The sequence below is a fragment of the Puma concolor genome, chromosome D1 (assembly GCF_028749965.1).
Source record: "Puma concolor isolate L17-30 chromosome D1, mPumCon1.1.hap2, whole genome shotgun sequence".
In the NCBI taxonomy this organism is placed as follows: domain Eukaryota; kingdom Metazoa; phylum Chordata; class Mammalia; order Carnivora; family Felidae; genus Puma; species Puma concolor.
In genome coordinates, this window is record NC_141676.1 from 93228376 (window position 1) to 93254484 (window position 26109).

The 26109-nt window shown below is 45.2% G+C and overlaps 1 protein-coding gene and 1 long non-coding RNA gene across 6 annotated transcripts in view; one reads left to right on the forward strand and one right to left on the reverse strand.

Annotated features, from left to right (window-relative positions):
- Positions 1-26109, forward strand: part of KIRREL3 (kirre like nephrin family adhesion molecule 3) — a 554399-nt gene that overhangs the window by 317641 nt on the left and 210649 nt on the right. The window lies entirely within an intron of this gene.
- LOC147576872 (uncharacterized) lies at positions 15849-18522 on the reverse strand. The gene is made up of 3 exons (XR_015241225.1): positions 18438-18522; positions 16465-16558; positions 15849-15995 (listed from the first exon to the last, which is right to left on the reverse strand). It is a non-coding gene; the product is annotated as an uncharacterized LOC147576872 (long non-coding RNA).

The window sequence follows — 26109 nt, forward strand, 5'->3', positions numbered from 1 at the left end:
TCTCTCAGACTTCCTTGTCCTACTGGACTCCTCATTCTGGGTGTTGACCTCATCAGGCATTCGGTGTCTCAAACCAAAAGCAACGCCTCCTTCTCCCGTCTCTCAGTCAACAAGTGGGTTCTCTTCTGCCTCCAAAAAATCTCTTCCTCTTCTCTGCTTGGATTACTGCTGTGGCCTCCAGGCTGCAAATCTTTCCTCTCTAATCCGTTACCCATACGGCTGCTGAAGTGATCATTTCCCCGCTTCAAATGGCTTCCCGTTGCCTACAGAATAAAGTTCAAACTCCTATGCGTGGCTTACTAAACCTTTCATGAACTGACCCCGTGTGCTCATCTCTTTTTACTCCCTGCCTCCACCATGACCAGCTCCCAGTCAGCCAGGGAGCAGGCTCTTTGTTCCTGGGAGTGACAAAGACAGACAGTACGCATCGGGATGCTCCCCACTACATGCTGGTGATTGACCCCTTTGTCCCCACCACCCCCAACTAGAGAAAAATTGTCTAACAGTGTTGCCTGCAGGCTTCAGTCCTATGATAGCAACTTCTCTCCCCACTATCCGACTCCATCCTTGGCCCCCACGTGAAAGCAGACGTAAGCCATCGCTCAATGTTTTACATTGTAGCCTCAGTCCAAAATTGCGGGCTTTTAAAATATAGAATCGAGCCATAATTAGTAATATGCCAAGTGTATAATCACAGAGCAAAGCGAGGAGGGCCCAGCCCATTAGGTCAAACATGCTGAGTGCTGTGGAAGAGAAGAAATCCATTTCTAAAGACATGAACAGTAGCTGGAAACATAAAAGGTCAGATCATTGGCTCAGTTGGACTTGATTATATGAGACTAGCATGTAGATAAAGGGCCCCAAACTAGGATGGTGTGTTCAAGAGATAAATGAAATCAGCGGGAGAGGGGTGGTGCTGGTGTCATTCCCTCAGAGGATCTAAGGGGCCAGCTGGCATGGGCAGACAGCAAGCCTGGAGGTGAAGACCCTCCACAAGCACTGAACTTGGAAGTGACCCAACAGAGCCTCTTGACCCGAGGTAGACCCCTTCGTGGGTTCTCTGGTTAACATACCACTTCACCTGGTCCCTTACTTCTTTTCTGGTAGAGATAGAACGCACTATGCCATCTCCTCGAGCCACCTAATGGTGTAGACAAGAATAATATGATTTCATGATTGCCCAGGCTATGGGACCCAAGGGAGGGTCCAGAGAAGGCAGATCGGCTTCTTAGAATCCATTGACGGTGACCGTCTCTTATGCAGAAGTTAAAATTCTTAGCCCCCAAGCAAAGACCCTGCCATCCTTCTCCACTAGCCCCTTGGAATAGTCCTTGCTACAGAATTGAAAGATAAATGAAAAGAATTTTTGCTTTTGTGGGAGCCCAAGCAGTACCAGGGCTTGGATAATATCAGTATTAGGGGATGGTTTCTTATGTGGGATGAGGAAAGAGAATGGATATTGAGCCACAGTGTCTGGATTCTGAGAGCAACAGGACAGACTGTTGGAAGCTTTGCCTTACTAAGTACACTGATCACCGGCCCTCCTCTTACTGTTGACAGCCCGAACTTGTCCAAGCCTGTCCTTGGTGACACTGCTTTGCTCAGACACCTCAATAGAGAATCAGGACTTTCTAGCACCGGGCCTGGCACATCGTAGATACTCAGTGAGTACTTTTAAAGGCTGTGTCAACCTGGGCACAAGATCATTAGTATGCCTGAGAGGTCCCATCCTCTTGAGATGTAAACTGGGGATAAATCTCACGTTAAGGATAGAAGACATAGTCTTTGCAATTCTTTCCAAGCTACAGAATTCCCAAAATATTGTTCAGATAATAATTACTTTTTTTCTGTAGCATTCCACCAGAGCCAGACTATTTCCAATGCAGACCTAGCAAGCATTGAAAATTGGAAGTTAAAAGTCCTCTCGTGCAAGCATTTCCATGAACGGGTGAGGACGTGGAGGCCCAGGAAGAGTTAAGAGGTTTTAGGAGAATATTCCAGAAGCTCCCCATTGCTCTGCTCCAGGAATCTCACATAAGGCACATGTGTGTTGAGAGGGGCCCTGGGCTCTGATTGTGCTTCCTTCTCCAGTCCCCGTGCCAGCCCCAACTGTGGCAACGAGTGAAAACACAGATGAATTTTGGAAACATATTAAGAAGCAATTATGAATTCCTTGCCGTTAGATGCTTCCTTTTTCCCCTTGGGCCCCAAGAATTAACATAAATTCCTTGGTCAGGAGAAGCTATCAAAATACTATCCATCTGGATCTAATTTCCAGAGCTTCTGGGCTACAGAGTGACCAGAGTTAAAGGTCTATTCATAAATTTCCCTCCCGGTGCTGCCTGCCCGAGCCCAAACTCTGCCTCCCATCCGCCTGTCCTGAGCAGGTAACAGATGGGACTGGCTCAGATTCTGCACACGCAGCACAGCTCTCTCGCCGACCAACTTCTCTCTCTGCCCTTCCACGCCACAAACGGCCTTGTTTCCTTGAACTTCATTTGTCTGGGTCAAATCCTTCCCTGCGTGTCTTTTACAGGTGTGGCCGTCCAAGTTAGCAGAATACAACCAAATGCCCATTGTCTGGATCGGCTTCGCCTTTAAGCTCTCAACTATATCCCCCCTTCCTGGCTCAGCTGCGCACTAGGGGGGGACCATTTCTGTTTTTAATGCTGTCTCCAGAGAGTGACAAGGGCCAGGAGAGGAGGAAACTCAATCCTCTTTATCGTATACCCTACTTTCTATAATTTGATGAAGGGAAGATTCCTAAAAATTGGCTGGAAAAAAAAAAGTTTGAGACTTAAGAAAAAGTTAACACAAAACAATTAGGACACGAGACAGGGAATGAGTTAGTTGCCTAACTAGTCAGTCAGCTGGTTTGTTGGTGTGATTAGGTGACAAGTAAGGGGGGGAAGTTCGACGCTATAGATACAAGAAAAGAAATACTCTACCAGTTATCTAGCTAGATAGCAAATTCCCTAAGTATTCATAGAGCTGTTTCTATTATCTTTGTATCCTCCTAGCTCTTTGCCTGGAACCAAGAATGAGGATCAAATATATTTGTTATGATACTACATCACCATTACAGTATCGTGCAGAATAGCCTTTAAAAAAAAAAAAAATTCCCGGGGGCGCCTGGGTGGCTCAGTCGGTGAAGCGTCCAGTTTCTGCTCAGGTCATGGTCTCATGGTTTGTGAGTTCGAGCCCCGCGTCGGGCTCCGTGCTGACAGCTCAGAGCCTGGAACCTGCTTCGGATTCCGTGTCTCCCTCTCTCTCCGCCCCTCCCCCACTCATGCTCTGTCTCTCTCTGTCTCTCAAAAATAAATGTTAAAAAAATAATTCCCTATGGTCCATCTATTCCACCCTCTCCCCTACCCAAGCCCCTGGTACCTCTTATCTGTTTGTCTTTTCCAGTGTCACATAAGTGAAATCATACCGTATATAGATTTGTTAGACCGGCTTCTTCCACTCATCAGTATGTATCTCAGATTCTTCCGTATTGTGGCCTCATAGCTCATTTCTTTTTTGCCAAATAGTCTTCCATTATATGAACTTACTCAAGTTTGTTTACTGATTGCTTCCAGTTTTTGATAGCTATGAACAAAGTTACTATAGGCATCCACCTGGGTGCACATAACGTTTTCAAATCAATTGGGTAAATATGTAGAAGTGTAATGACTTGATCCTATGATCCGAGTGTATTTAGCGTTGTAAGAAATTCCCAGACCATCTTCCAAAGTGGTTGTGCCATTTTGCATTTCCACCAGGGATGAATGGGAGTTCCTGTTGCTCTACATCTTTGCATTGTCTTGTCAGCTTTTTCAATTTTAGCCATTCCAGTAAGAGTGTAGAGTATCTCATTGTATTTTTAAATTGCATTTCCATAATGACTGATCTTGACTATCTTTTCTCTTTTCATAAGCTTACTTGCCATCTGCATACATTCTGTACTGAAGTCTGTTCAGATCTTTTGCCCATTTTTTTAATTGGGCTGTTTGTTTTCTTACTGGTGAGTTTTAAGAGGGTTTTGTTGTTGTTGTTGTTGTTGTTGTTTTTGGATATGAGTTCTTTATCTGAAATCTGATTTGCCAATATGTTCTCCCCGTTAGTGACATGTTTTTTTTTTCAATCTCTTAAGAGTATTTTTATCAGAGCGAAAGTTTTTAACTTTAATAAAGTCTAAATTACCTTTTATGTTTGTTTGCCTAATGGATCTTTTTTTGGTGTTGTATCTAAAAGCTCATCAACAAGCCCAAGGTCATGCTATGTTTTCTTCTAAAAGTTTTATAGTTTCATATTTTACAGTTAGGTCTACGTCCGATTTTGAGTTAAGTTTTATGTAGGATATAAGACCTCTGTGTCTAAATTCTTTTTTTTTTTTGTATAAAGACGGACAATTGTTCTGCTACTATTTGTTGACAAGACTGTCCTTTCTTCATTCAGTTGTCTTTGTGCCTTTGTGAAAAAAATCACTTGAATATATTTCTGTGGGTACGGTTCTGGTCTATTTTGTCTCCTCTTTCCACTGATCAGTTTGCCTGTTCCTTCACCAACACCATCCTGGCTTAATTGCTGTAGGTTTATAGTAAGTCTAGAAATTGGGTAGTGTGAGTTTTCAACTTTGTTCTTCCTTTTTAGTGTTCCGGTGACTATTACAGGTTCTTTGCCTTTCCATATAAATTTTATGTTCGGTTTTCCTCTATTTACAAAATAGCTTAATGGCATTTTTATTGGGATTGTGCAGATTGAGTTGGGAAGAACTGACATCTTAACAAAACTAAATCTGCCAGTCCACAAACATGAAATGTTTCTCTATTGTTTAGATCTTCTTTGATTTCTTTCATCAGAGTTTTATAGTTTTCCACATATAGATCTTACACCTATTTTGTTAGGTTTATACCTAAGTCTGTCTGTCTGTTTGTCTTTCTTTTTCCTTCTTGTTTCTCTCTTTGCTATTATGGATGCTTGTTGGGTTTTTTTTTTTTTTTATTTCCAATCCTTACTGTTTGTGACTACTATATAGGAAGGCAGTTGACTCTTCTTTTTGTTTTCATTAAAGGTATAAATTTTTATTTCCTCCCATTAAATTGTTGATTACATTCCATAAAAACTAAACTGTAGTCTTTAAGAGTGGCCCAAAGTAGGCACCATGCCATGATTCTGACTTTCTATTGAAAGCAGTTAACTGTCGTATATTCACCTTGTATTCTGCAACCTTGCTGTACTTGCTTATTAATTCCAGGATTTTTTTTTTTTTGGTAGATTCGTTGGGGTCTTAAACATAAACAATCATGTCATATGTAAATAAAGACAAGTTGTTTTTTCCTTCTCAAGCTGTATACTTTTTCTTTCACGTGTCTTATTGTACTAGTGAAGATTTCTATAAATGGAAGTGGTGAGCAGGGAAAAGCATTCAGTCTTTCACTATTAAGTGTAACATGAGCTCCAGGTTTTTCTCACACTCCTTTTGTTAAACTTGTGATATTGTCTTCTATCCCTTGCTTTTTGATAGCTTTTATTATGAACGGACATTGAATTTGGTCAAATATCGATTTGTTTTTAAAAGATCACTGTGCCTGCTGTACAGGACATGAATTTTTAGGAAGGAAGAAAAGAAGCAGAGGGACCAGTTGGGAAGACCAATGCAAGGGCCCACGCAAGAGCTGGTGGTGGCTTGAACTGGAATGTTGGTAGTGGACAGAAGTGAACAGATTCTAGATGTATTCTGGATCATGAGTCAATAGGACTTGCCGGGATGTTGAATGTAGTAGAAGAAGGAAAGGAAGGAATCGAGACACGTGTTTAAATGTGAGCCTTGAGCAGTTTGATGCTTAGTATCTCAATGTACCAACATGCCAAAGACTGGGAGAGAAACAGACTGGGAGCTGGTTAGAAGTTACAGATCTTTTCTGGACATGCTACAGTTTTCAGTCATTATTAGATCTCCCCCCCCAAGAAAAAGATTCAAAATGGTAGTTGAATATAGAAATCTGGAACTCAGAGGATAGGCGAGTGCTGTATTTATAATTGTTAAAATCATTTGTATATCAATGGTGTATAAAACCTTGGGATTTCATGCAGTTACTTTGGGAGGGAAAAAAAATAAATAAGTGGAGAAAAGAGGAGAGCCCACAGCTGAGCCCTGAAGTCTTTCAAAGCTTGCTGGTTGACTGGGTAATCTGGGTCACAGGAGGGCTTGAATGAGTCAACCCCAGAGCTAGCAAGTATTTGGTGCATGCCACTGAGACTTATAGTCATGTGCTAGAAAAGATGGATTCATTCCAAATGGGGAGTTAAACATCTAACCATCCATAATTAACAAGGAAGTCCTTAGGGGAGCCTGGGTGGCTCAGTCGGTTAAGCGTCCAACTTAGACTCAGGTCATGATCTTGCAATCCATGAGTTCGAGCCCCGCGTCGGGCTCTGTGTTGACAGCTCAGGGCCTGGAGCCTGCTTCGGATTCTCTGTCTCCCTCTCTCTCTGCCCCTCCCCTGCTCATGCTCTGTCTCTCTCTCTCTCTCTCTTTCTCTCTCTCTCTCTCTCAAAAATAAACATTAAAAAAAGCAAAAAGAAAGAAATCCTTAAATACACATAGCTAGTACAAGAATTAACTAAAGATCTGGAAAGATGGGGGAATATGCTAGTGTGTTAAAAATAGATGGGGTTAAATAGGGGAAAGCCTCCTGAAGGAGGTGGCTCATGGTCTGAAATCTAAAGGAGAGGCAAGGCCTTGAGGAAGGGAAAGACCTTGTAAGTGTTTGAAATCATCGGGGTGGCGGTGGGGAGCTTACCTCGGTGTTGGAATACCAGCTCTAGAGGCCACTTTTACTTCCATCTGTCCAGCGGGTCTATCAACTTCCTATAGTCGTCACAGAAGGAAAAATCCTGCCAAAACAAACAAGAGAAGGATCCACGTGCTCCAGCGCAGTGCTCATGCAGGAAAAGCAAAAGAACAGGCAAGTTGGGGTGACACCAAGTTCTCTAGTTAGCTCCATACCAGACAACTTTCTGCCGGGAGTAGGGATGGAAAATCTTAACGGGTGAATAAAATCTCAGGGCGTCCCTGGAAACCACCCCCACACACCCACTCTCGGTGCACACAACCTCAACCACGGGCAAGAAGAAGGGAAGGGGACATTTTCGTTAACTCTAACGAAATAACCAGACACCCACAGGAATAGATATTTAGCAGCTCTCTCGGGGCTAGGGGTTGAAAATGGAGCTGAAAGTTATTAAAAACCCTGGTGAGCCACCTGGGGGAATTAAATTAAAAAAAAAAAAAAGAGTGTCCTGCCAACGGCTCCTTATAGATTTGAAACTGCAAATGGCACGTTGCTGGCAGACTCTCAGCCATAATGAAAACCAAGAAGGGGTCCCTCTGTCATCCTGGGGAGTCAGGAGGAAACTGATGAAGAGGAGCAGGAGGAAAGGCCTCCACACTATCCAGGGTCCAGTTGGCAGGGCCCTTCTCCCGCTGGGGAAGCTCCCCAAGCTTGGACAGGCAGTCAGACTTTGAGGGAGGGAAAAGCAGTCTGGGAAGAGGAAAACTCAGCCTCTTTCTGTAGCCAGGGGTTCTGCTATCCGCCCCTCATGAGGTGCTGAGGTTGCTCAGAGACAAGATTCTTGATATCCGTGATCACTAAAGAGTGTGACCAAACAGTCCCGGAGAACAGAAGCCACAGGGTTCCTTTCCAGGATGTGGGGGTTCCAGGATCTTTGTCCCAAGATCAGGACACACCAACATCCCTGGACCAGACAGATCTAGGACTTTTGTGCGCCATTCACACAAAAGGTCACGGCACCTGCCAAAGTGAGGTTTCCCTAACTATCATCAGCTTGGTTTGTTCTCTAAAATAATGGCTCCCCTCACATGCACACTCCTGGAGTTCTCCGAAGTGCTAGTTGTGAATATCCTAAATGAGGCCCCAGGAGGGGTCCCAGGATCCAAGTAGGATGACCTGGGCCATCTTGAGCTGAGATTCTGTCTGAGAGCGGGAGCACGGACTAAAATGTTTTTGAATCTGTCACAGCAAAGGAGAAGTCATTATAGTCATGGCCCTCCCGGGAAGGCAGGTTCTGGAGAGGCTGCCTTTCTCTCTCTATTCTCCCTTAATCTTCCCTCTACCTCGCTTCAAGAGTTGGAAATTCATCCTTAAAAACCTGCTGCTTTCCAGGCAATTCCCTCCTGCAAAACTCCGTTAAACACGTAAGCTACAACTATGTGCAAACAACCCAGCTCTCTCTGAAGCCACATTATTGCTCTTCCAGGAGCCACTTCTAGGCAGGCAGTTTTCATCCGAAATGTTTGTCAAGCAACTTTAATATCCAACCTTGTGCATGCAGTTCTTCTGGAAGATATTTGCAACTGGAAATTGTTTGTCTAGAATTCAAGGGAATGGAAATGGACTTTTGCTGAGATTTAATTCATCAGAGGCACGTTCTCTGATTTTTTTTTAATTTCCTATAAATCTCAACTTTCAAAGCTATTTCCTTCAGATGCTCCATCATGGAGTGGCTGGCGTTTTCCTCCCCCCCCCCCCCGCCCTGCTTTGTTTTTTTTAATCCAAAGTGATATCTTTCCATGAAATAAATTGGACAAAAAGATGCAGAGCTTTTTTGACAAATGAAAAGTGCCTTGTGCAACAAGCTTCTTACTGACTGCAGCAACATTTTCTAGAATAAATGTTGGGTATCTGAATTGTGTAGGGCAATTCGGGGGGGGGGGACCCTGACTCTGAGGCTTTTGGTCAGGACCTTTCCCTCCCCAAGAATCTTTCAACAGATATTTTCCTGTTCCAGACCCGAAATGCACATACTCACATCAGCACTGCCCATTGATCAACACATAAGCTCAGTGACTGGTTCCTCAAGAACATGTTGTTGTGTTTTTTTTCATTCTTCTGATGAAAGACCCTGCAGTCAATACAAATAAAAATGGGGGGGGGGAAGCTCACCAGAGAGAAGAGAGCCACATTCAGCCCTAAGTGTTCATATCTCGCAGCAAGAAGATAAGCCAAGTTGGTAAAGAGACTGGATAACCAGGCAGCACAAATCACTGATATTGTTTTCTTGGTGCCACGGAAGTGAGAAAAATGTTTCTTCATTGTTTCTAAGCGAAGGAAATGGGTTATTGTTCAATAAGCTTTGCTGTAACTTTCTTCTCATTAGATTTGTCCTGTCTTGGTAAACCCTTGGAAGGCTCAGCAGCCCCCAGAGCTCTCACAACCATCAGCTCACTATTTCTCAGCAGCTCATTACGAAGTGGGTGGATTGCACACACACTTCCCTTCCTTCCTTCCCCTGCCTCTCAAGCACTTCCTTGCTCAGCCTCATCCCTGCAAGAAGAGTTGCCCAGACAGGAGGTGAGATCGAAGACTCTTAGCGATATGGGGAGGAGGAGGAAGGCAGGCTAACCTGAAATAATTTGCCTGTGAGAATTGGATTCCAGGAATCTGTGCTCTTCCTGGTTAACCAAGATCTTACCGCACTTAGTATTTTCTCAACTTCTATTACAGAGACAAGCCAATAGACAATTGGTTTTTTTTTTTTTTTAATTTATTTATTTCTGAGAGAGGGAGAGAGAGAGCAGGGGAGGGGCAGAGAGAGAGAGAGAGAGAGAGAGAGAGAGACAGAGAATTCCAAGAAGGCTCCACTCTGTCAACGCAGAGCCAGATGGGGGGCTCAAACCCACAAACTGTGAGCTCATGGCCCAAGCTGAAACCAGGAGTCAGACGCTCAACCAACTGAGTCACCCTGGCACCCCAATAGACAATTGGTTTGAACCAAGGGTGCAAATCAGAATCTCCTGAGCAGCTCTTGCAAAACAAAAATGTCCAGATCATCCTTCCAGGGATTCTGATTCACTAATAACAATAGTAGAGACCATAGGAGTTTATACTTACATAGCATAAGTGGAAGCTATTCTAAATTCATATAAATTACCTCATATAATGTTCGTTAACAACCCTAGGTGATAGGTTCTGTTGTGATCCCATTTTACAAATAAAGAAATGGATACACGTAGAATTTAAGAAATCTTCCCAGGGTCACCAGCTGGGTGGTGTTGGAGGCAGGCCTCAAACCCATGTATGGTTCCAAACTCTGTGCTCTTTACCACTAGGGCTCGATCATTAAAATATCTCCCGAAACGCATATGTGGCTAAGAGCCACCATACTAAAATTTACTTTAAATATTCTCATAGCAGAATTTTTCCATCAGAGCTGGTAGCCTCGCATGGCAAGGTAGATGTGTGATACAAATAGAATGTGTCCACTGCATCCTCCCCCAAGTGCCAATAACCGACTGGATTCGCTGTGCGTGGATGTTCATGTTAATGCACGTTGATTGGTTTGTCAGTAACAGTGACGAGGCTCACCTCGGATAAGGGCAGGGAAGTTTGCAACACTTCAACAAAATTTCATAAGCTAGCACTGTGTGACCTGCCCTTCCAATGATCATGGAGGATATGAGCTGAATGAAGTACAGCCTCTACTCACAGCATGAAGGGGAACAGAGACACTACGGAAGCCTCGACTAAGATCACAGTTGACTCTGCCTGGAGGCCAGCTTTCAAGCTGGCCACTGAAGGGAAAAGCTCCAGTGCCTGTGGGTGAAGCCGGGAGGGCATTCCTGTCAAAGAGCAGAGAGTGTTCATGTACTAGGAAGCAGTTTTGTGCGGCTACAGCTAAGGGTCGAAAGGGGTGCAGTTCAACAGGTGTCATTGAACCAAACTTTGAAACACCTGAAACGAGTGTACCAGCTTCCAAGATGTCCCACAACCCAGAGAACAACAGTGGGCATCTCCAAGGGATAAGTGGTGTGGGGGGTGTAGATAGAGCACAGCAGAGCTCCTAGTGGTGGAGATACTCTGCATAGCTCTGATACAGAAATGACCCCAAGAGGGTGAGGCCTAAACTCCTTCATCCCTCTCAGCATCCCCGGCCCCAGCAGAAGACCTGCCGGCTTCTCTCCCTTCAAGATGGCTGCACTCCAATCTCATTCAGGCAAGGAAGGCATTCAGGGCAGGGAAGAGGGGAGCAGCACATCTCAATGCCGAAAAGTGAGGTCCATCCATGAGGTCTCAATATGCTGCGCTCCATGCTTCTACCAGCCACCTCTTTTATATTCATTTCCTGTCTGTCGCATCGGACAAGGGTGGGCTCTGTGTGATCCTCTCTGGACTTTGCCCGCTGTGTACATTAGGTGCTTGGGACGGACGATGCTAATAATGTTGGCGAAAATACAAATAGCCCCAGCAAAAGCACACAACCTCCCCACTGATCCTCAGATTGGTAATAGAGGGTGGAAGGTGCATTACGGATATTCCCACTCAACTTGCTCTAAACAGCTCCACTATTAATGGAAATTTTAATGAAAAACTAAGCCTTGATTAGGTTGCCATGCAGAATTCCCACACAGGCAGAGTCTGGTTAATTTCCCTTGTGCCAGGGGCATAGGCTGAAATACACACACACACACACACACACACACACACACACACCTCTCAGCAGATTCCCTCCAATCTCCAGGCCAGTGACCCTCATGTTTTCTTCCACCAGCCTACTCCTTGAGTTTAACACAGGGCCTTGGGGGCTCTCCCATGCTTATTATCAGAGCAGGCTCAGGGGTTGAGAATTGCCAGAGAGTTCCAGAGGGAGGATTCAAGTTCTCAGCCTTCTCTAGCCACTCAGACGGAATCTGCAACTGGCTGCAGGGAGTGGTAGGTTCAGAGGTGGAAATCCAAGAGTCTAGGTGCTGGGCCCCTCCCCTGCTGGGCAGCCTGGTTCTCCCCACTCCCTTGGGATCCAGCTAATTGTGCAGCTTCCCCAAAACCACAGAGGCATACACTCCCCTGAGATGCTTTAATTATGACAAGCAACTCCATCTATCCCTGTGTAGTAGAAACCAGCACCTCCCTGGGGAGAATCAGGAGTTGCAGGAGAGAAGCCGTCAATGGCTTGGTCTTGTTAAAGCCAGCAGAGATGTGGAAACCTCCTCCAAGGCACCCTCCCGTCTCCAGGTCCTCATCCATCTCGCAGGTGAACTCGCTGGCACTCTCCCCACTGCTTCTTCCCGGACCAAGCCTGAGCAGTGCCCTGACACCTGTCCTTCCACACATCTCTGCGGAGCAGAAGTCAGTGAAGAGACAGCAGATCCCTGGCTCTTGTTCTGAGTAGAAATAAATGAGCAAGAAGAGAGATGAGACAAAGAAAGAATACAGAAACGACCAGAAAAAGTAAATGGCTACCCTCTAGAGGGCTAAAGACCCTAGAACTGAGAACCCACATGAAACCGGGTTTCTTCCTTCACTGCCCTTATGTTGCTTCCCGTTATGTCACATTCTGTGCTTTGCCTTAGTTTCTAACATCACCGTTCTCCAAAGGACCTGCCCCATTTTCTGGTTTCTTTGACGGTCAGTAGGTAGATTCCCCAAAGCCACTTACACTTGGTATGGTTAATGGACTCTTGGTCAGAGATGTGCATTTTTCATTTTAGTTGTCCCTGATGCTACTGTCCCACCAGTTACCTGACTCCTCTGTGATGGGGATGGAAGCACTAACTCACCACTAGGTGATGACACTTGCCAGGGGGTAAGAGTGAGCATAGCTTTCACCTTTCAGACCCTGGTTGCAAAACACTCCTCAGGGAAAGTCAATCTCATTTCTCTCCTCTCAGTAGGCTTTTAGCTCTCTCTCTGTTTCTCTTTCCCTCTTCCCTTCCCATATGCACCCGTGTCCCACCGCTGCCATTTATTTCCTGGAATCCTATAAAGATGAAGAGTGCTCTTTCAAAAGGCTGAGTTTGATCCTCAGCTTTGTGAAGTGAGCCAGGGCCTTCTGGTTCACTCATGTCACAGTAGAGCCTCTTGCTCGGGCTTTCTCACCCTGGTCGCACGCAGAATCTTCTGGGTACTTCTTAAAATTACCCACATTGGGGGCCCACCTCAAACCAATTAAATCAGAATCTTTGGAGGTAGAGTTTAGGTATCTCTATTTTTTTTTTATTCTCCCCCCAGGTGATCTGTGCAGCCAGTGGTGAAAACCACTATGTCTAGCCCCATACCCAAAGCTATAGACGGCTCCCCTCAGAACCCTCCTCGGTAATCTTCCCAACTCACATCCTCTGGTTCTGATACGGCGGGGCCAGGGGGTGATCTGGAAGAAGAAGTAGAGTTAGCAGAGCCTCTGGCTAACAGAGGACCTACTAAAAAGACCCCATGGGTCCAGATTAACCCCAGACGTAGGCTTTCTGACCCTCCTGAGTAATGTATCACCTCCTTCAATTACCTGTCAGTCCTGGTGATTCATTTCTCATTATTATTTGGGACAGAACACAGAACTGTAAAAGTTGTAGGGGACTTCTCTCATTCTTCTTGCAAAAGCAGCTCGTGAGCCTGACAATAGTATCTGTTCTCTTTGTGATAAACAGCATACAACCAAACAATACTTATCAGAAACCCACAGGAGGCATGACCCACCGCTAGCTACTATTTATTCTAAGAGACAGCGTCTGTGCCATTTGGGAGTTTATGTCATAAGAAAAATGACACCATCCAAAACACGTTACCCAGAAGACAGTTACGACTTTGTGCTGCCTTTCTTTCTTTCTTTTTTTTTTTTTTCTTAGTATGTTTTGGTTTTGAGATCTATTTGGGTATTTCACCAAGATGTTAAATGACAGAAGAGTATGTCTATGGCATATAAACATTGGTGGTTTCTTTAGAGTCTGAGTTTCTATAGAGGCTTAATCCTTACAAGCCTTTTTTCTGGTCTCAGATGATCTCCCCACTGGCCTCTATCTCATCCTTGCTATGCAAAAGTCAAAGCAAAAGCAGAGTTGTTTGCCAAACTTCCATTCCCTGTAGCTTCTTGGATGGTGTTAATACACAGCCCAGGGAAAACCATATTGCATCTTTTATTGGGTCTTGGAATGGCTTCATCCTTTACTAACCAAGTCTCATCTTTCTCAGAGTCAGTGCATGTTCTAGCTGTGGGACGGTTTTATGGTTTACTACCTTGGCAATCAATGTAGCCTGCCGAACAAGATTGCTTTCTCTGACTGGGCAATGGTCAGGTCGTCTTTAAAAGTTTGCTCCTCCTCCAGTGGGCATCACCCTGACGGATCCAGCCTTTTACTTGGCACTTTCGAGGAACTCTTATCATCCAGGCAATGGGTTCCTTCCTTGGAAACAGTCCAAGACACCCAGTCGGTTCTCAATTAGCCATGCTAATGGAGATGAGCAGTGGTGCAGATAATCCAAAATAGCAGATTATCTGGAAATCATTTTTATTGGCTTTGGAATAAATGTAGTGACGCCGTGCATGTAAGTGTGTACGCATGAGTGTGTGTTCCAGCAGTGTCATGTTTTCTGTGGATTCTCTGTTTTATATGTACCAGAGTTTGCATTCTATGAGATAACATCATTGGAAAGCAGGCGTCAACATCCCAACTGCATCATGAGTAACAGAGGGAAGGCAACATGGAGTTTAAATTGGTCCCTAAAGTGTTTACGGAGGCAGTGAAGATGGCCATGGACCTCTATTTCAGTAGTTTTGTGGGCACTGCAAGGTTTGTCCCTTCCCACCAGGGGCCCCACTTTGCCTTGCATGCCCCCTGAGAGGTGGCTAGTACCCACTCTCTGCCCCAGATTCTGGCAGGGAGGTCAGGAGGACCACCAAGCCACTCTCTCCACAGGCTGCAGGGTTGCCCCTGCTTGTTGGCCAAACTATATTTGTATTGCCCCTCTTTAACACCAGAGTGCCACCTAAGACGTGGAGTCTGTCAGGTGCTCCTGCAGCCTAAGTACCTCATAACCTCCAGGCTTTCTTTGAAGTTTACTGCAAGCTCTTGAGGGTGGCCTTGAAAGGAAACCCTTGGTCCTCAAACTTTATTGAACATAGGATTCACGCAAGGATCTTGTTTCAGTTGCAGATACCTGGGCCCTACTCATAGAAATTCTAGTTCAGATGTCTGGGGGAGGTCCTTTAATTCACATTATTGTCAAGCACACCACCCTTTGAGAGACACCCTTTGAGACCCTCTGTGTAGAGAACCATTCTGACTGTTTCTGACCTGACAGTGAGCAGTGGCTTGAGTGGAGATGAACATTGGCCTTTTCACGGCTTTTTTCTCCATAAACTACTGTGTTTTGGTTCAAGTCTAATTTATGACGAGCCAGGAGGGAATGTAGATGTGGGAGTGGGACAATCTTCACTAGGTAGGCTTGGCAAAGTATACAGACACTCGAGCCAGGGTACATTCTTCCCAGCCTGACCATGTCCAGAAATTCATGGCCAACCCATAAGTCACAGAGCTTTCTTAGATGATACAATAATAATCATAGCTACTGTTTATTGAGCACTTACTAGGTGGCCAACATTATTGTAAGTGTTCCACATGAATTTTCTGATTGAATTCTCTTAATCCTATGAGGTGTTGTTCTCATTTGGGGAGGCCCTGTGGAGAAGCTATCTCAGTCTTTGTAGAGTCAATTTTAAAATAAGAGAAGAAAATAAACCCAGCATGTTTGAGATTCTTGAAGAAAAGACAGCATGTAAATCAACTAATTATTATTAATATTCATGACTATATCCTTGCAGGCAAAAGGAAAAAAGTAGAATTTTCTGTAGTTTTCAAAGAGGTGTTTCAGACTAGAGCAATTAGTTAACTAATTGACCAGTTGAAATGGTTTTTTGTGATTCTCTTGATTTTTGCCCACTGGCCTGTTCTCCTTGTGAGATAGAAGCATAGGTCAATCCAGCATCTGTGACCAGCTGCCTAAGATGAGGTTGTCACTTTAGACCATTTCCCATGCCCCAAAGAGCAGAGCGGACAAAGGATTAAGTCCAATTGTTTATGTGATCATTGACTCTCAAAAATAAGCAGTAGGATTCATGGTCACATGGAGGACCCTAATTCTGGTAGATTAACCAAATGTTATCAGGCTTCAGGCAGAATCAAGCAGGGTCTGGTGGAGAAGCGGCAAGTAGAATAAGGCCTAGAGGCAATAAGAAGAGAAAGCTGTTGAGAGTGAAGCCCTAAAGACAAAGAAAAGATCTTAACAAGATGCAAATCCCATTCAGGAAAGCTCTCCAAGTCAGTAATTAAAGTACATCCAGGAATGTAGGTCTGACAAAGTATAAGAGATCAATAGGTTAAATACTTTATGTTGTTTAATCAGATACTTAGCACAGATCAAATATTACCTTATTGAGGTTATTAGGCTAACTGAGGGCACTGTGGTGGAGAGCATTCATTACGGAGATGCCAATGAATCATGAAAATAGCAAGGTACATCCCTGAGTCACCTCCAGCCCCAAGATGAGGAATAAGGCCAGAAAGCCCACACAGGACTAAAGTGGCATCTATGGAAGTTGGGGTTATGAGTTTCCCCCAGAGAATTAAGGTACCAAGTCCTGAAATGTATAGAAATATTGAATGATCTCTTTGAAGCTGAATATACCTACCGATGTGCAAACGTGAAGTAAGGAGCCACATTATTCAGGACCATGGGAAGTTCCCTCATTCTTGTAAGACAGAACCTTCTTATTTTGTGTATTTCTGTAACAGACATGGTTGCGTGGGGGTATTAAAGCTGCAAGTCTTAAAAATAATCCCCTCAGAGGGATCCCATGGGAAAAAGAGCCTACTAGACTCTTCCTAAACTGGGAGAGCTGTGACTGAGGCATGAAGGGACCCATGACCTTGGGCTTTGGCAATGCTCATCTTCTCTGTTAAACTAGTGGGTATCCTGGGGGAGATCTTTGTGGATTGATCATTAATTATGCTCTGCCAACTTTGCTGGCCTGGATCTAGTCAAACCATTTCCTTGTCTTTTCCAGTAGACAGAAGTAAATCCAGATTGGGATTTTGCTGAAAACTAAGAGGAAGCAAAAGGGAGGAAAGCAATAAACTTACAAAAGTGTCACCAGGATAAAATATCCCAGGTTGTTGCATCAACACAGAGTTGCACAGCTCTACCTGTCCCCACCTGCAGACACCCCAACTGACCCTCACTCCTTTCCAGAGCCCATTCAGAGTCCTCTCTGGGGTGGGGACAGACCATCTCTGTATTATTGTCCCCATTCCCTTGTTCCACCTCATCTGCAACCCATCTGCAGGCCCTGGGTTTCCATACTTCTTGGCCCCGCTCTGGGTGAGAAAAGGAAAAAAAGCTCTGTTCTCTCTCTTCCAAAAAGCACATCTCTGGGCATCAGTTCCACCAGCAGTTACCTGGAAAACATGTGTCCTGCCCCACCTGGAGGCTTCTGATCCATTTCTTTCTGTGTTGGTTTGTTTGGTTCACTAAAACATGCTAACTAACAGGGTGTTAGGCTGGGCTGTACTTTTTTTGGAAATAATCCACCAGCAGTTTTAATAATATTCCAACCAACAGTTTTCTGACTGGGCCCCTCAGAGCCCTGGGGTTTCCAAAAAGTCCAAACTGCCTCTACAGGCAACCAGTGGGGAGGCTGGGCAGGCAGAGCCCAGGACCTAACCACTGCCTGCCACCCACTGCCTTGTAGCTCACATGGACCAAATGTATGTGTTGAGATTCCACATAAAATCTCATCTGAAAAATAGTCTACTACTACTGTTAAAAGGCTCAAAGTCATTAACCAAGTTTTTCTAGAGACTTCAGTGATGGTATCTGTTATTCTATTTCTTTTCCAAACTGTAAAATAATAACAATAGTAAACAATTGTTGAAGGCTTATTGTGTGCCAAGAGTTTGGAATATATTGTCATATTAAAGCCTTTTTTTTTTTTGCAAATGAAGACACTTTTCTGCAAATGAAGAAGCATAGAAAATGGTTAAGAAACCAGCCCAAGATCTCATAGGTAGGAAGGGTTAGAGCAAGAGCATCTTCCTGACCTTGGAATCCAAACTGCATAGTCCTTCCTGACCCCACTCACTTTCAAACACTGCTTCCGTGAGCCCCTGCTGTGTTTTGGCCTCCAGAGACATCTCCAGGTTCTTACTCCTTGGCAGAACGTAGGTAACAGACAATCCCCTTGTCCAGTGAACTCACAGGACCTTCCCCGGTCAGATTCTCATTTCCACCCACTTCTAGAGAGCTCTAATTAGCTTCCAACATCTCCTCTCCCCGCTTCCCCACTCTCCCCCATCCTCAGGGGTCACATGTCTTACTATGAAGACACCCTAGCCACCAGCAGCCTCAGGAACAAAAAAGAATAAGAGCAAGTTCATTTTGTCCTCAAAATCCCAACAAGGGCTAACGTTTATTGTTGTTGCTGCTGTCGTTCTCCCGATTCTACTAGAGTTGGTGGGATTCCTATTGCAGTATTGCCAAATAGAGACGTGAGCCCAGACAAGCCCAAGGAGACCAGGCCACCAGGACTCCCCCCACCTCATTCTATAGCCCATTGACACTCTCCGGGGCAGACTAGCACGTCCTGCTCCCCAGCCCACGACCAACCGTGCCATGAACATCGCAGAGCCCCCTCTTCTCAAAGTGGCCTCCAGTCTCCAGAGTGATAACACAGTCGCTTCGTTCCCTGAGCAGGAAATGAAACAACTTTGATAGGAGGAGGGAAAGCGGTTCGAGTTGACAAGTGAAGTGATGTTTGAACCTTCCAAATGCAGTTGTTTGGGGGGGGGGGGGAGGAGTGCAAGGGTGAGGGAGAAAAGAGGCAGGCGTGAAGGCTTCAGCAAGTCAGACTTCTCAGGGGAACAAAGAAGGCATTTGTCAGAGCAGAGAGCTCTGTCAGTCCACCGAGAATTCAGGCAGTTCGCGCCTTGGTGAGCCCCTGCCTTCGCAAGCTGTGACCTGATTTGGAGAGGTGCCGTTCGTATTGTTTTCTGGATAAAAGCAAGCAACAGCGAAAGCTCTCCTGGATGAGGCTTTGACGTCAGGAAAAATTATCCTGACTTAGGTGACTATTTCCCCCCTTCACCCTCTCTCCCTGTACCCCAACCTTGCACCCTGCCTTCTCCCTTTCCCGTCGCAAATCTTTGGCAGAGATGCTAAATCCCAGCCCATCAACACAAGGAGACGGACAGATGTGCTTCATCACCACCTGTCCGCTGTGGGTGAGACCCCCATGTAGCACGGTCTCTGCCAGCGGCTGAGCTGGGAACGTCCCTCGGTGCCTTCTTCCATTCCAATTAAAATCCGTCCATGTTAGCCTCCTGTTTCAAAAGGCCAGGAGAGAGCAGGGGGTTACCATAACCTGGGGCAAATGAATGGCCCTCTGCAGACCCCGTCCTATCACATAAAAGGTCAGTAATAATATGTAAGGAGAGGAGGCGAACGCTTTAAAGAAGCAAATCCTTCAGACGCTCCAGACTTAAACGCAATGATGCAGCGTGGAAGGCAAAGAGAGTAGAGATGGCCCTGAAGTTCAAGCGTCGAGAGTCTGTGCTTCTGAGGGGCTCAGGCCTCCTGCAGCGTCAGGCTGTGTGGCTGTCCGGTGGGAGACACAAGCTTAAACGCCCCCTCCAGACAGACGCCTAAGGGGGTTTGGGGGCCATCGTGTGCTTAGGTGGCCCGAGAGAAGGACATCTCTCGGAAGCAGTGGAGCTTCGTCTCGAACTCCTCTTCGCCTTTAAAAGTGACCACAGGTCGTCTCTCCTCAGTGGAAACTCTCTTCTCGGAGGTCTTCCCACAAAGACCAATCCTCTAACCATCCTTCAACAGTTTAGAGGCATGATAAGCAGAGGTGGGAAAAAAGGGCCTGTCACTCACTTAAAATTACTTTCAGGGGCGCCTGGGGTGGCGCAGTCGGTTAGGCGTCCGACTTCAGCCAAGTCACGATCTCGCGGTCCGTGAGTTCGAGCCCCGCGTCGGGCTCTGTGCTGATGGCTCAGAGCCTGGAGCCTGTTTCCGATTCTGTGTCTCCCTCTCTCTCTGCCCCTCCCCCGTTCATGCTCTGTCTCTCTCTGTCCCAAAAATAAAAATAAATGTTGAAAAAAAAAATTCCTTTCAGCTTACACCCTCTAGACTCATCTACCCGAGACTGATCTTTCACCCTATTTCTGAAGTAAAATTCCTGGGGGCGCCTGGGCGGCTCAGTCAGTTAAGCGTCCGACTTCAGCTCCGGTCATGATCTCACAGTTCGTGAGTTCGAGCCCCACATCAGGCTCTGTCATGACATTGTGGAGCTTGCTTGGGGTTCTCTGTTCGCCTCTCTCTCTGCCCCTCCCCCACTTGCACGTGCTCTCGCTCTCTCTCTCTTTCTCAAAAATAAATAAACATTAAAAAAAACAAAAGTCCTGGATGCTAAGGAGAAAACATCCTTCGGCAGCTTTTAGCAAAACAACCAGTATCACCAATAGAGAAGGTGGCCCCAGCCCCCACGCCGGGCCAAGTGTCCTAACCATGGGCCTCACTCATCAGCCTGTTGAAACTGAGTACAGAGATCCAAGGACAGTGCAAGAGATTCTCAGAGGAGAAATTAATATGTCCAGGCTCCCTTGGGAACCAGAGGTCCATGGTAGGAAGATGCAAGGACCTTAAACACTAGAACAGAAGGTTGTGGCCTCACTATGACTGAGGTTTAGATAGTGCTGGGCTGTGGGTCTGGTGTGGCAGGAAATAATAAAGACGCAGGGCCCCTTACCCTGAAGGCAGTTCCCCTGTGGGGAGACATTATAACTCCTTCCTGGATCCCGATATAGGCATTTACAAGATATTTTTTCAACTACCCTTTTTGGTATAACTAAATATGGCTCTAGTGCAACAAAGGTGTCCTTTTCCATTTGATAGCACAAGAGATGAGAGAAGCGTCAAGGGCCTCCCTTCCTCTTACTACTTCTCATTTCCTGGTCTCATTACACACCCCCTGTCGAGTCAGTGAACCTTCAGGATCAGGCCTTGGCCTTATCACATCTCTCCCAGCTTCTCCAGCTTGGCTCCTTCATTGCCCCAGCCGGCAACATGGCGCCTCCATGCTGCCAGGACAGAGCTGGGCCTCAGTGTCCAGAGTTCTCCAGCTCAACTGTGGCACTTGGAGATTCGTGTGTGTAAAATGCCTGCCTCTGGAGTTGCTTTCTGTCATGCGATATCTGGCATTTGCCTTATACTTTACATCTGTGACAGCGGGTTTATATCCATTTCCCTACTTGAATTTCATGGCACCCCTGTGATGTGTCATTATGTCCATCTTACAGGAAGGAAGTGAGGCACTAGAGAGTAACCCCCCAGCCACCTCCACAGGGAAATGCCTAGTCACCGATTGAGGCCGGCGCTTAGCTTCCCGGCTGGGTCCAGCTAGGGCCCTCTGCTGCCCTGTCCCAGACCACCCTTCCATGAGCACTTCACACCCTGCTTCCTCTAAGAAGCTTCCCTGGACCAGGCCCTGGTGCTATCTCCTCCATTTGACCATCATAGAAAGCTCATGGCATCTCTCAGTTGCCTGGTTATTCCATCACTCCCTTGTTTACTTAACTTTTCAGGTGTGCACATATATTCTTTCCAAGAAAATTATAAACAAGGTGTCTGGCATAAGCTTTATTATACCTGATCCCTTTCTCCCCTCCCCCCAACAAAACCCAATTAAGAGTGTAAGAGACATTTAACAAATACCGGCTGCCGGATGCATGAATGAATGACTTTTTAATCAAATGTAAATTAAACTGGTGTCTCATCCAAAGCAGAACTTCTTTTTGCATTAACCCCTGTGGAGCTTTCTCTGATAGCAGGAGGAGATCAGTGAGGTAGCTGGTCCTTCTGTTGCTGTTCCACGGAAGAGGACAATGGGGACGAAAGTCTAAAGGCCTCTGGCCTGGTGGATTGCCTGTAGAGTGAAGATCTGAGATTAAGGTTTCCAAAAAAGAGTAACTCTTCAGAGTTCTCCATTTGGAGTAATGACAATAGGGGTCATAATGATGGGGCTGTATTAACAGCCTTGATGTTTGGGAGACATACAGGAGGCTGGGCTTCAGAATCAGACATCCTGTTGAGTTCCAGCCCCCCCTGTGTACTGATTGAATGGGTGACTTCGGGCAAGTTACATGACCTCTTGTCCACAGTCCCCTGACTTGCAAAGTCAGAGGCAATGAGAGCATCCACGCCATGGGGCTGTTAGGAGGATGAAATGATACGGTGTGTGTAAAGTGCCTAGCACTGTGTCTGACGTTTGCAGTGTGCCCAAGGTATGGTAGTGATGGTGACTACTGCCATAGACCCCCGCCCCCAAGTAAGTTTGATCCAGGCTGCCCTCTCCTGCCTAGGCTTCTCCTCATGACCTAAGGGACGCAGCTTACTGCCCACCAACCCACAGAGACTCCAGCCCAGGTTCATTGGCCAGAGGGTGTTAATTCCACGTGAAGAACTAAAAGGCCTCAGTATTTTTGATGATTATGGCTCTAGTGCAACAAAGGTGTCCTTTTCCATTTGAAAATGGAAACCTCCCAGCCTGAAGAAGTCAATCCCGCAGTTCTGAGGAACCAAAATCCCAGTTTGCCAGCGACTCCCAGAACCTTAGGTCCGTCTTACAGGAATCCTCCAGACGGATCAGATACCACATACACCTGTCTTCCTCCTGGCCGGAGTTGATAAGACCTTGCTGTTACAACAGGGTCGACTTTCCCTTTCCGCTTCATTCTCCCCATGGCATAGTGACTCCCTCCACCTTCTTTGAAACATCTGAGTTCAAAAACATTAATTAGGGACTTCCCACGACTCTATGGAGGTGTCATGATTAGACCTATTATTATCACCCCAAATGGGAAAATTGAACATCTACTGCTTTTTGAACCCTTTATCACGATTAATGCTGCCTCCAAAGCTTCCCACTTATTGGGTTCTCTGGTATAATCCTTCCTTATATGTGTTTCAAGACCTTGTACAAGTACAAATAATTTAAACTAATTAGCTTATTATCAAAAAAGGACTGAAAACAAATGGCACATGAATGAATTGTGAGGTTTCCTATGGAATTAATATCTCCCTAATACCCACAAATTTGGTAAATTCATTATGCATCTATAATCAAACCTGATGAATCCCCTAGATAATTCAGAAGTAATTATGCATGAACCGCTGCCACTTATTTTAAAGTGCTACCAAAATAAGAGATTTATCCTCAAGATCCAGTTAGACTCCAGGGTACCTAGCACTCACCTGACACGTCCTGTCACAATCAGCCATTAGAAATCACACTGCCTTTGCATCCCTTGACACCTCCCCTGACATCTGTAAAGAGCAACACAAACCTGAGAAACATTCAGTGCTTGAAACATGGAGTTGAGTTTCCCTAGGGTTTGTGTGTGAGATCTGGGGAGGGTAGAGAGGGATCCCCAGCTGGAATAGCCAGCAAGGCCCAGTAAAAACCCTGCACATCATACACGGTCACCAGTTCCCAAAAGCCATCCTTGATCCAGTTGAGGGAACTATTTTGTCCTGAAATTTCAATGTAGATTCCAGCTGTTTTCCAATACTCAACAGGACCATGATTGTAAAATCAGGGCCATGATTTTCTCAGGCCCATCCAACCAGGAAAATTTTCTACCCTTTACAATGTTGTTTTTTTTTTTTAAGTTTTTTTATTTTTGAGAGAGAGAGACAGAATATGAGCAGGTTGGAGGCAGAGAGAGAGAGAGAGAGAGAGAGACAGAGTGAGAGAGAATCTGAAGCAGGCTCCAGGCTCCAAGCTGTCAGCACAGAGCCCAACACGGGACTCGAACTCACGAACCGTAAGATCATGACCTGAGCCGAAGTCGGACACTCAACCAAATAAGCCACCTAGGTGCTTCTCTACCGGTTAAACTACCATAGCTTTTTACGTCTAGCTTTCTTAAAATAGAACTCACTATTTTCAGATATAGCTCCTGTTTGATCCTATGTTTCTTAAAGACTAGGCCAGTGCTATTTATTACACATACTGACTATAAAAATGACATATACTTATTAAATATGTGTGTGTTAGGCATTAATACATCAGTCAATAAAACAGACAAGTGTCTTAAGTCTTCAGAGAGTTAATGCTCTGGAGGAGGAGACAAAAAGATAACAAGTAAGCAAGATAAATATATATCAAATGGGAATTAGCACTATAGAGGAAAAAGGAGCAGGTAAACGCTATGGAGATGGGGGTACAGTGTAAGAGTGGGGTGCAGATTTTAAATAAGGTGGTCTGTCCCTGACAAGCCGATGACTGAGCATCGTCCTGAAGGAAGTGAGGAACTGGACCGTGTGCATGACTAAGGGCAGAATGTCTCAGGCAGAGGGAACATTAAGTGCAAAGGCCCTGAGGCAGGAGCATGGCTGGCATGTTTGAGGAATATCAAATAGGCCAGAGTGACTGGAGCAGAGGCAGCAAAAGGAAGAGTAGAGGATGAAGGTAAAGAGGGAACAAGGAAGCAAGACCGTGTAGGGTGATGTACATCATGAAAAAGGTTTGGCTTTTAGGCTGAGATGAGAAGCCTCTGGGTGGTTTTGAACAGAGAAATGGCACCATTGGACTTCAGTTTTAAAGCATTTCCTGGACTACTGTTTTGAGAAGAGAGTGTCAAGAGGCAAGGGTAGAACCAGAGAGACCAGTGAGGAGCCTCTGGAAATAATCTAGGTGCAAGATTATCATAACTTGGCCCAGTGTTAGCAGTAGGGAGTGAGAAAGGTCAGATTCTGAGTTTACTTTGAAAAGAGTCAACAGGATTTGCTGACAGATTAGATTTTTTTTTTTTTTTGGTAAACTTTTAGGGCTCCCAGAAGAGCACCTTAAACCTAGAGGGTGCCCAGTAAATGTTTGCTGAATGAAGGGAGTAAACATGTGCATAAATGAAATATTCAAATAAGTTGGGTCTCACTTAGAGGGTTGGGGTTGAATTTGATTAGAAGAAAAAGGGCATACCTCATACAACTCAGTCTCTCTCCTGGGGCTGAGTTTCCTTACCTCGTAGAAACTCATTAAATATTTGTTGAATACGTGAATAAATGAGTTAATTAAGATAGGTGTGCAAGACCCGGGACTTTGTTCTGACTTCCAACTGAACCCCCAGCAGGTAGGTCCTGGGTCTGGGGGATTTTCTCCCCGTAGCCCCTGGCAGCATTGCAGGGGTAAGTCTGGGTTGCATAATTATTGCAAAATGGTGCTGAGGCTGAGGTCTCCTTTGGACTTGCGCAGGGAAGTGTCTTAAATGATCATCTGGCCTCCTGTTTGTCAGTGGTGGGAAGATGAGAAACATTTTGTAAGTGCTTAAATGTCATCATCATTACTAAATTGCTGTAGGAATAAAAATTCAGTTTATACTACTGAGGATCATTAAACCCTCTTCTAAATCTGATGCCAAAATTGAAATAATTGGCTCGTCGATGGTACAACATGGAATGTAACTGCATCGGCTGGTGGGGAAAAGTGTTGTTTCAACATGAAGAATGGAACGGGAACTTGGGTAGGTAGATTGGTTTTGTTGGCAGAGTATTGCTGTGGTGCGGTCACAATTGACAGCGCACGTCATGATTAAAAATACTTGGAGCACAGATTTAGAGTTACAGGAAAATAAATGGATTTTGCAATTAAGCAAGAGTTTTTAAGTCCATTGGATTTTTCGAGGCATGGCTAAATTCTGTTTGGGGAGGTCAACTGCAGATCAAACATACCGATACTCGGCACAGGGAAGGGACTAAGTAAGAACAAAATAAATAACGAAAATAATAGATGGGGCTACAGTCCGAGAACAAAGATGTGTTTTAAATGAAAATCATTACTCACAGATGCTGGGATACAAACCCAGACGGATTCAGTGCTGACCCTAAGGTACGAGAGAGACCCACTGGGCGATCATATCGCTAACCTGTAGATGCTAATGCTGACCTGGGGAGGTGGGGGTGGGGGGGAGTGGGTTAATTAGCTGCCGGTTGTAAAGCATTATTGCTTTGCCGAGTATTATTATTTTAATAAAAGAGGCTCATGAAAACGTCTCTGGTGGTAACTCATGAGGAATCATTTTGAGGACAAGAGTACTCATACATCATTCTGAGTGCCGCCTATGTATTTGAGTATCAACAAAAAATTTACTGTTTAAACATAAATCTCTGGAAGAAGTTGAAGTTAATTAAAAAGGTTTAACAGCATATGCATTAGTATTAGTCCTGGCCCTCTTTAGCATGGAAGGAAGGGAAGGAAATAAAACAAGGTATGTGAGGA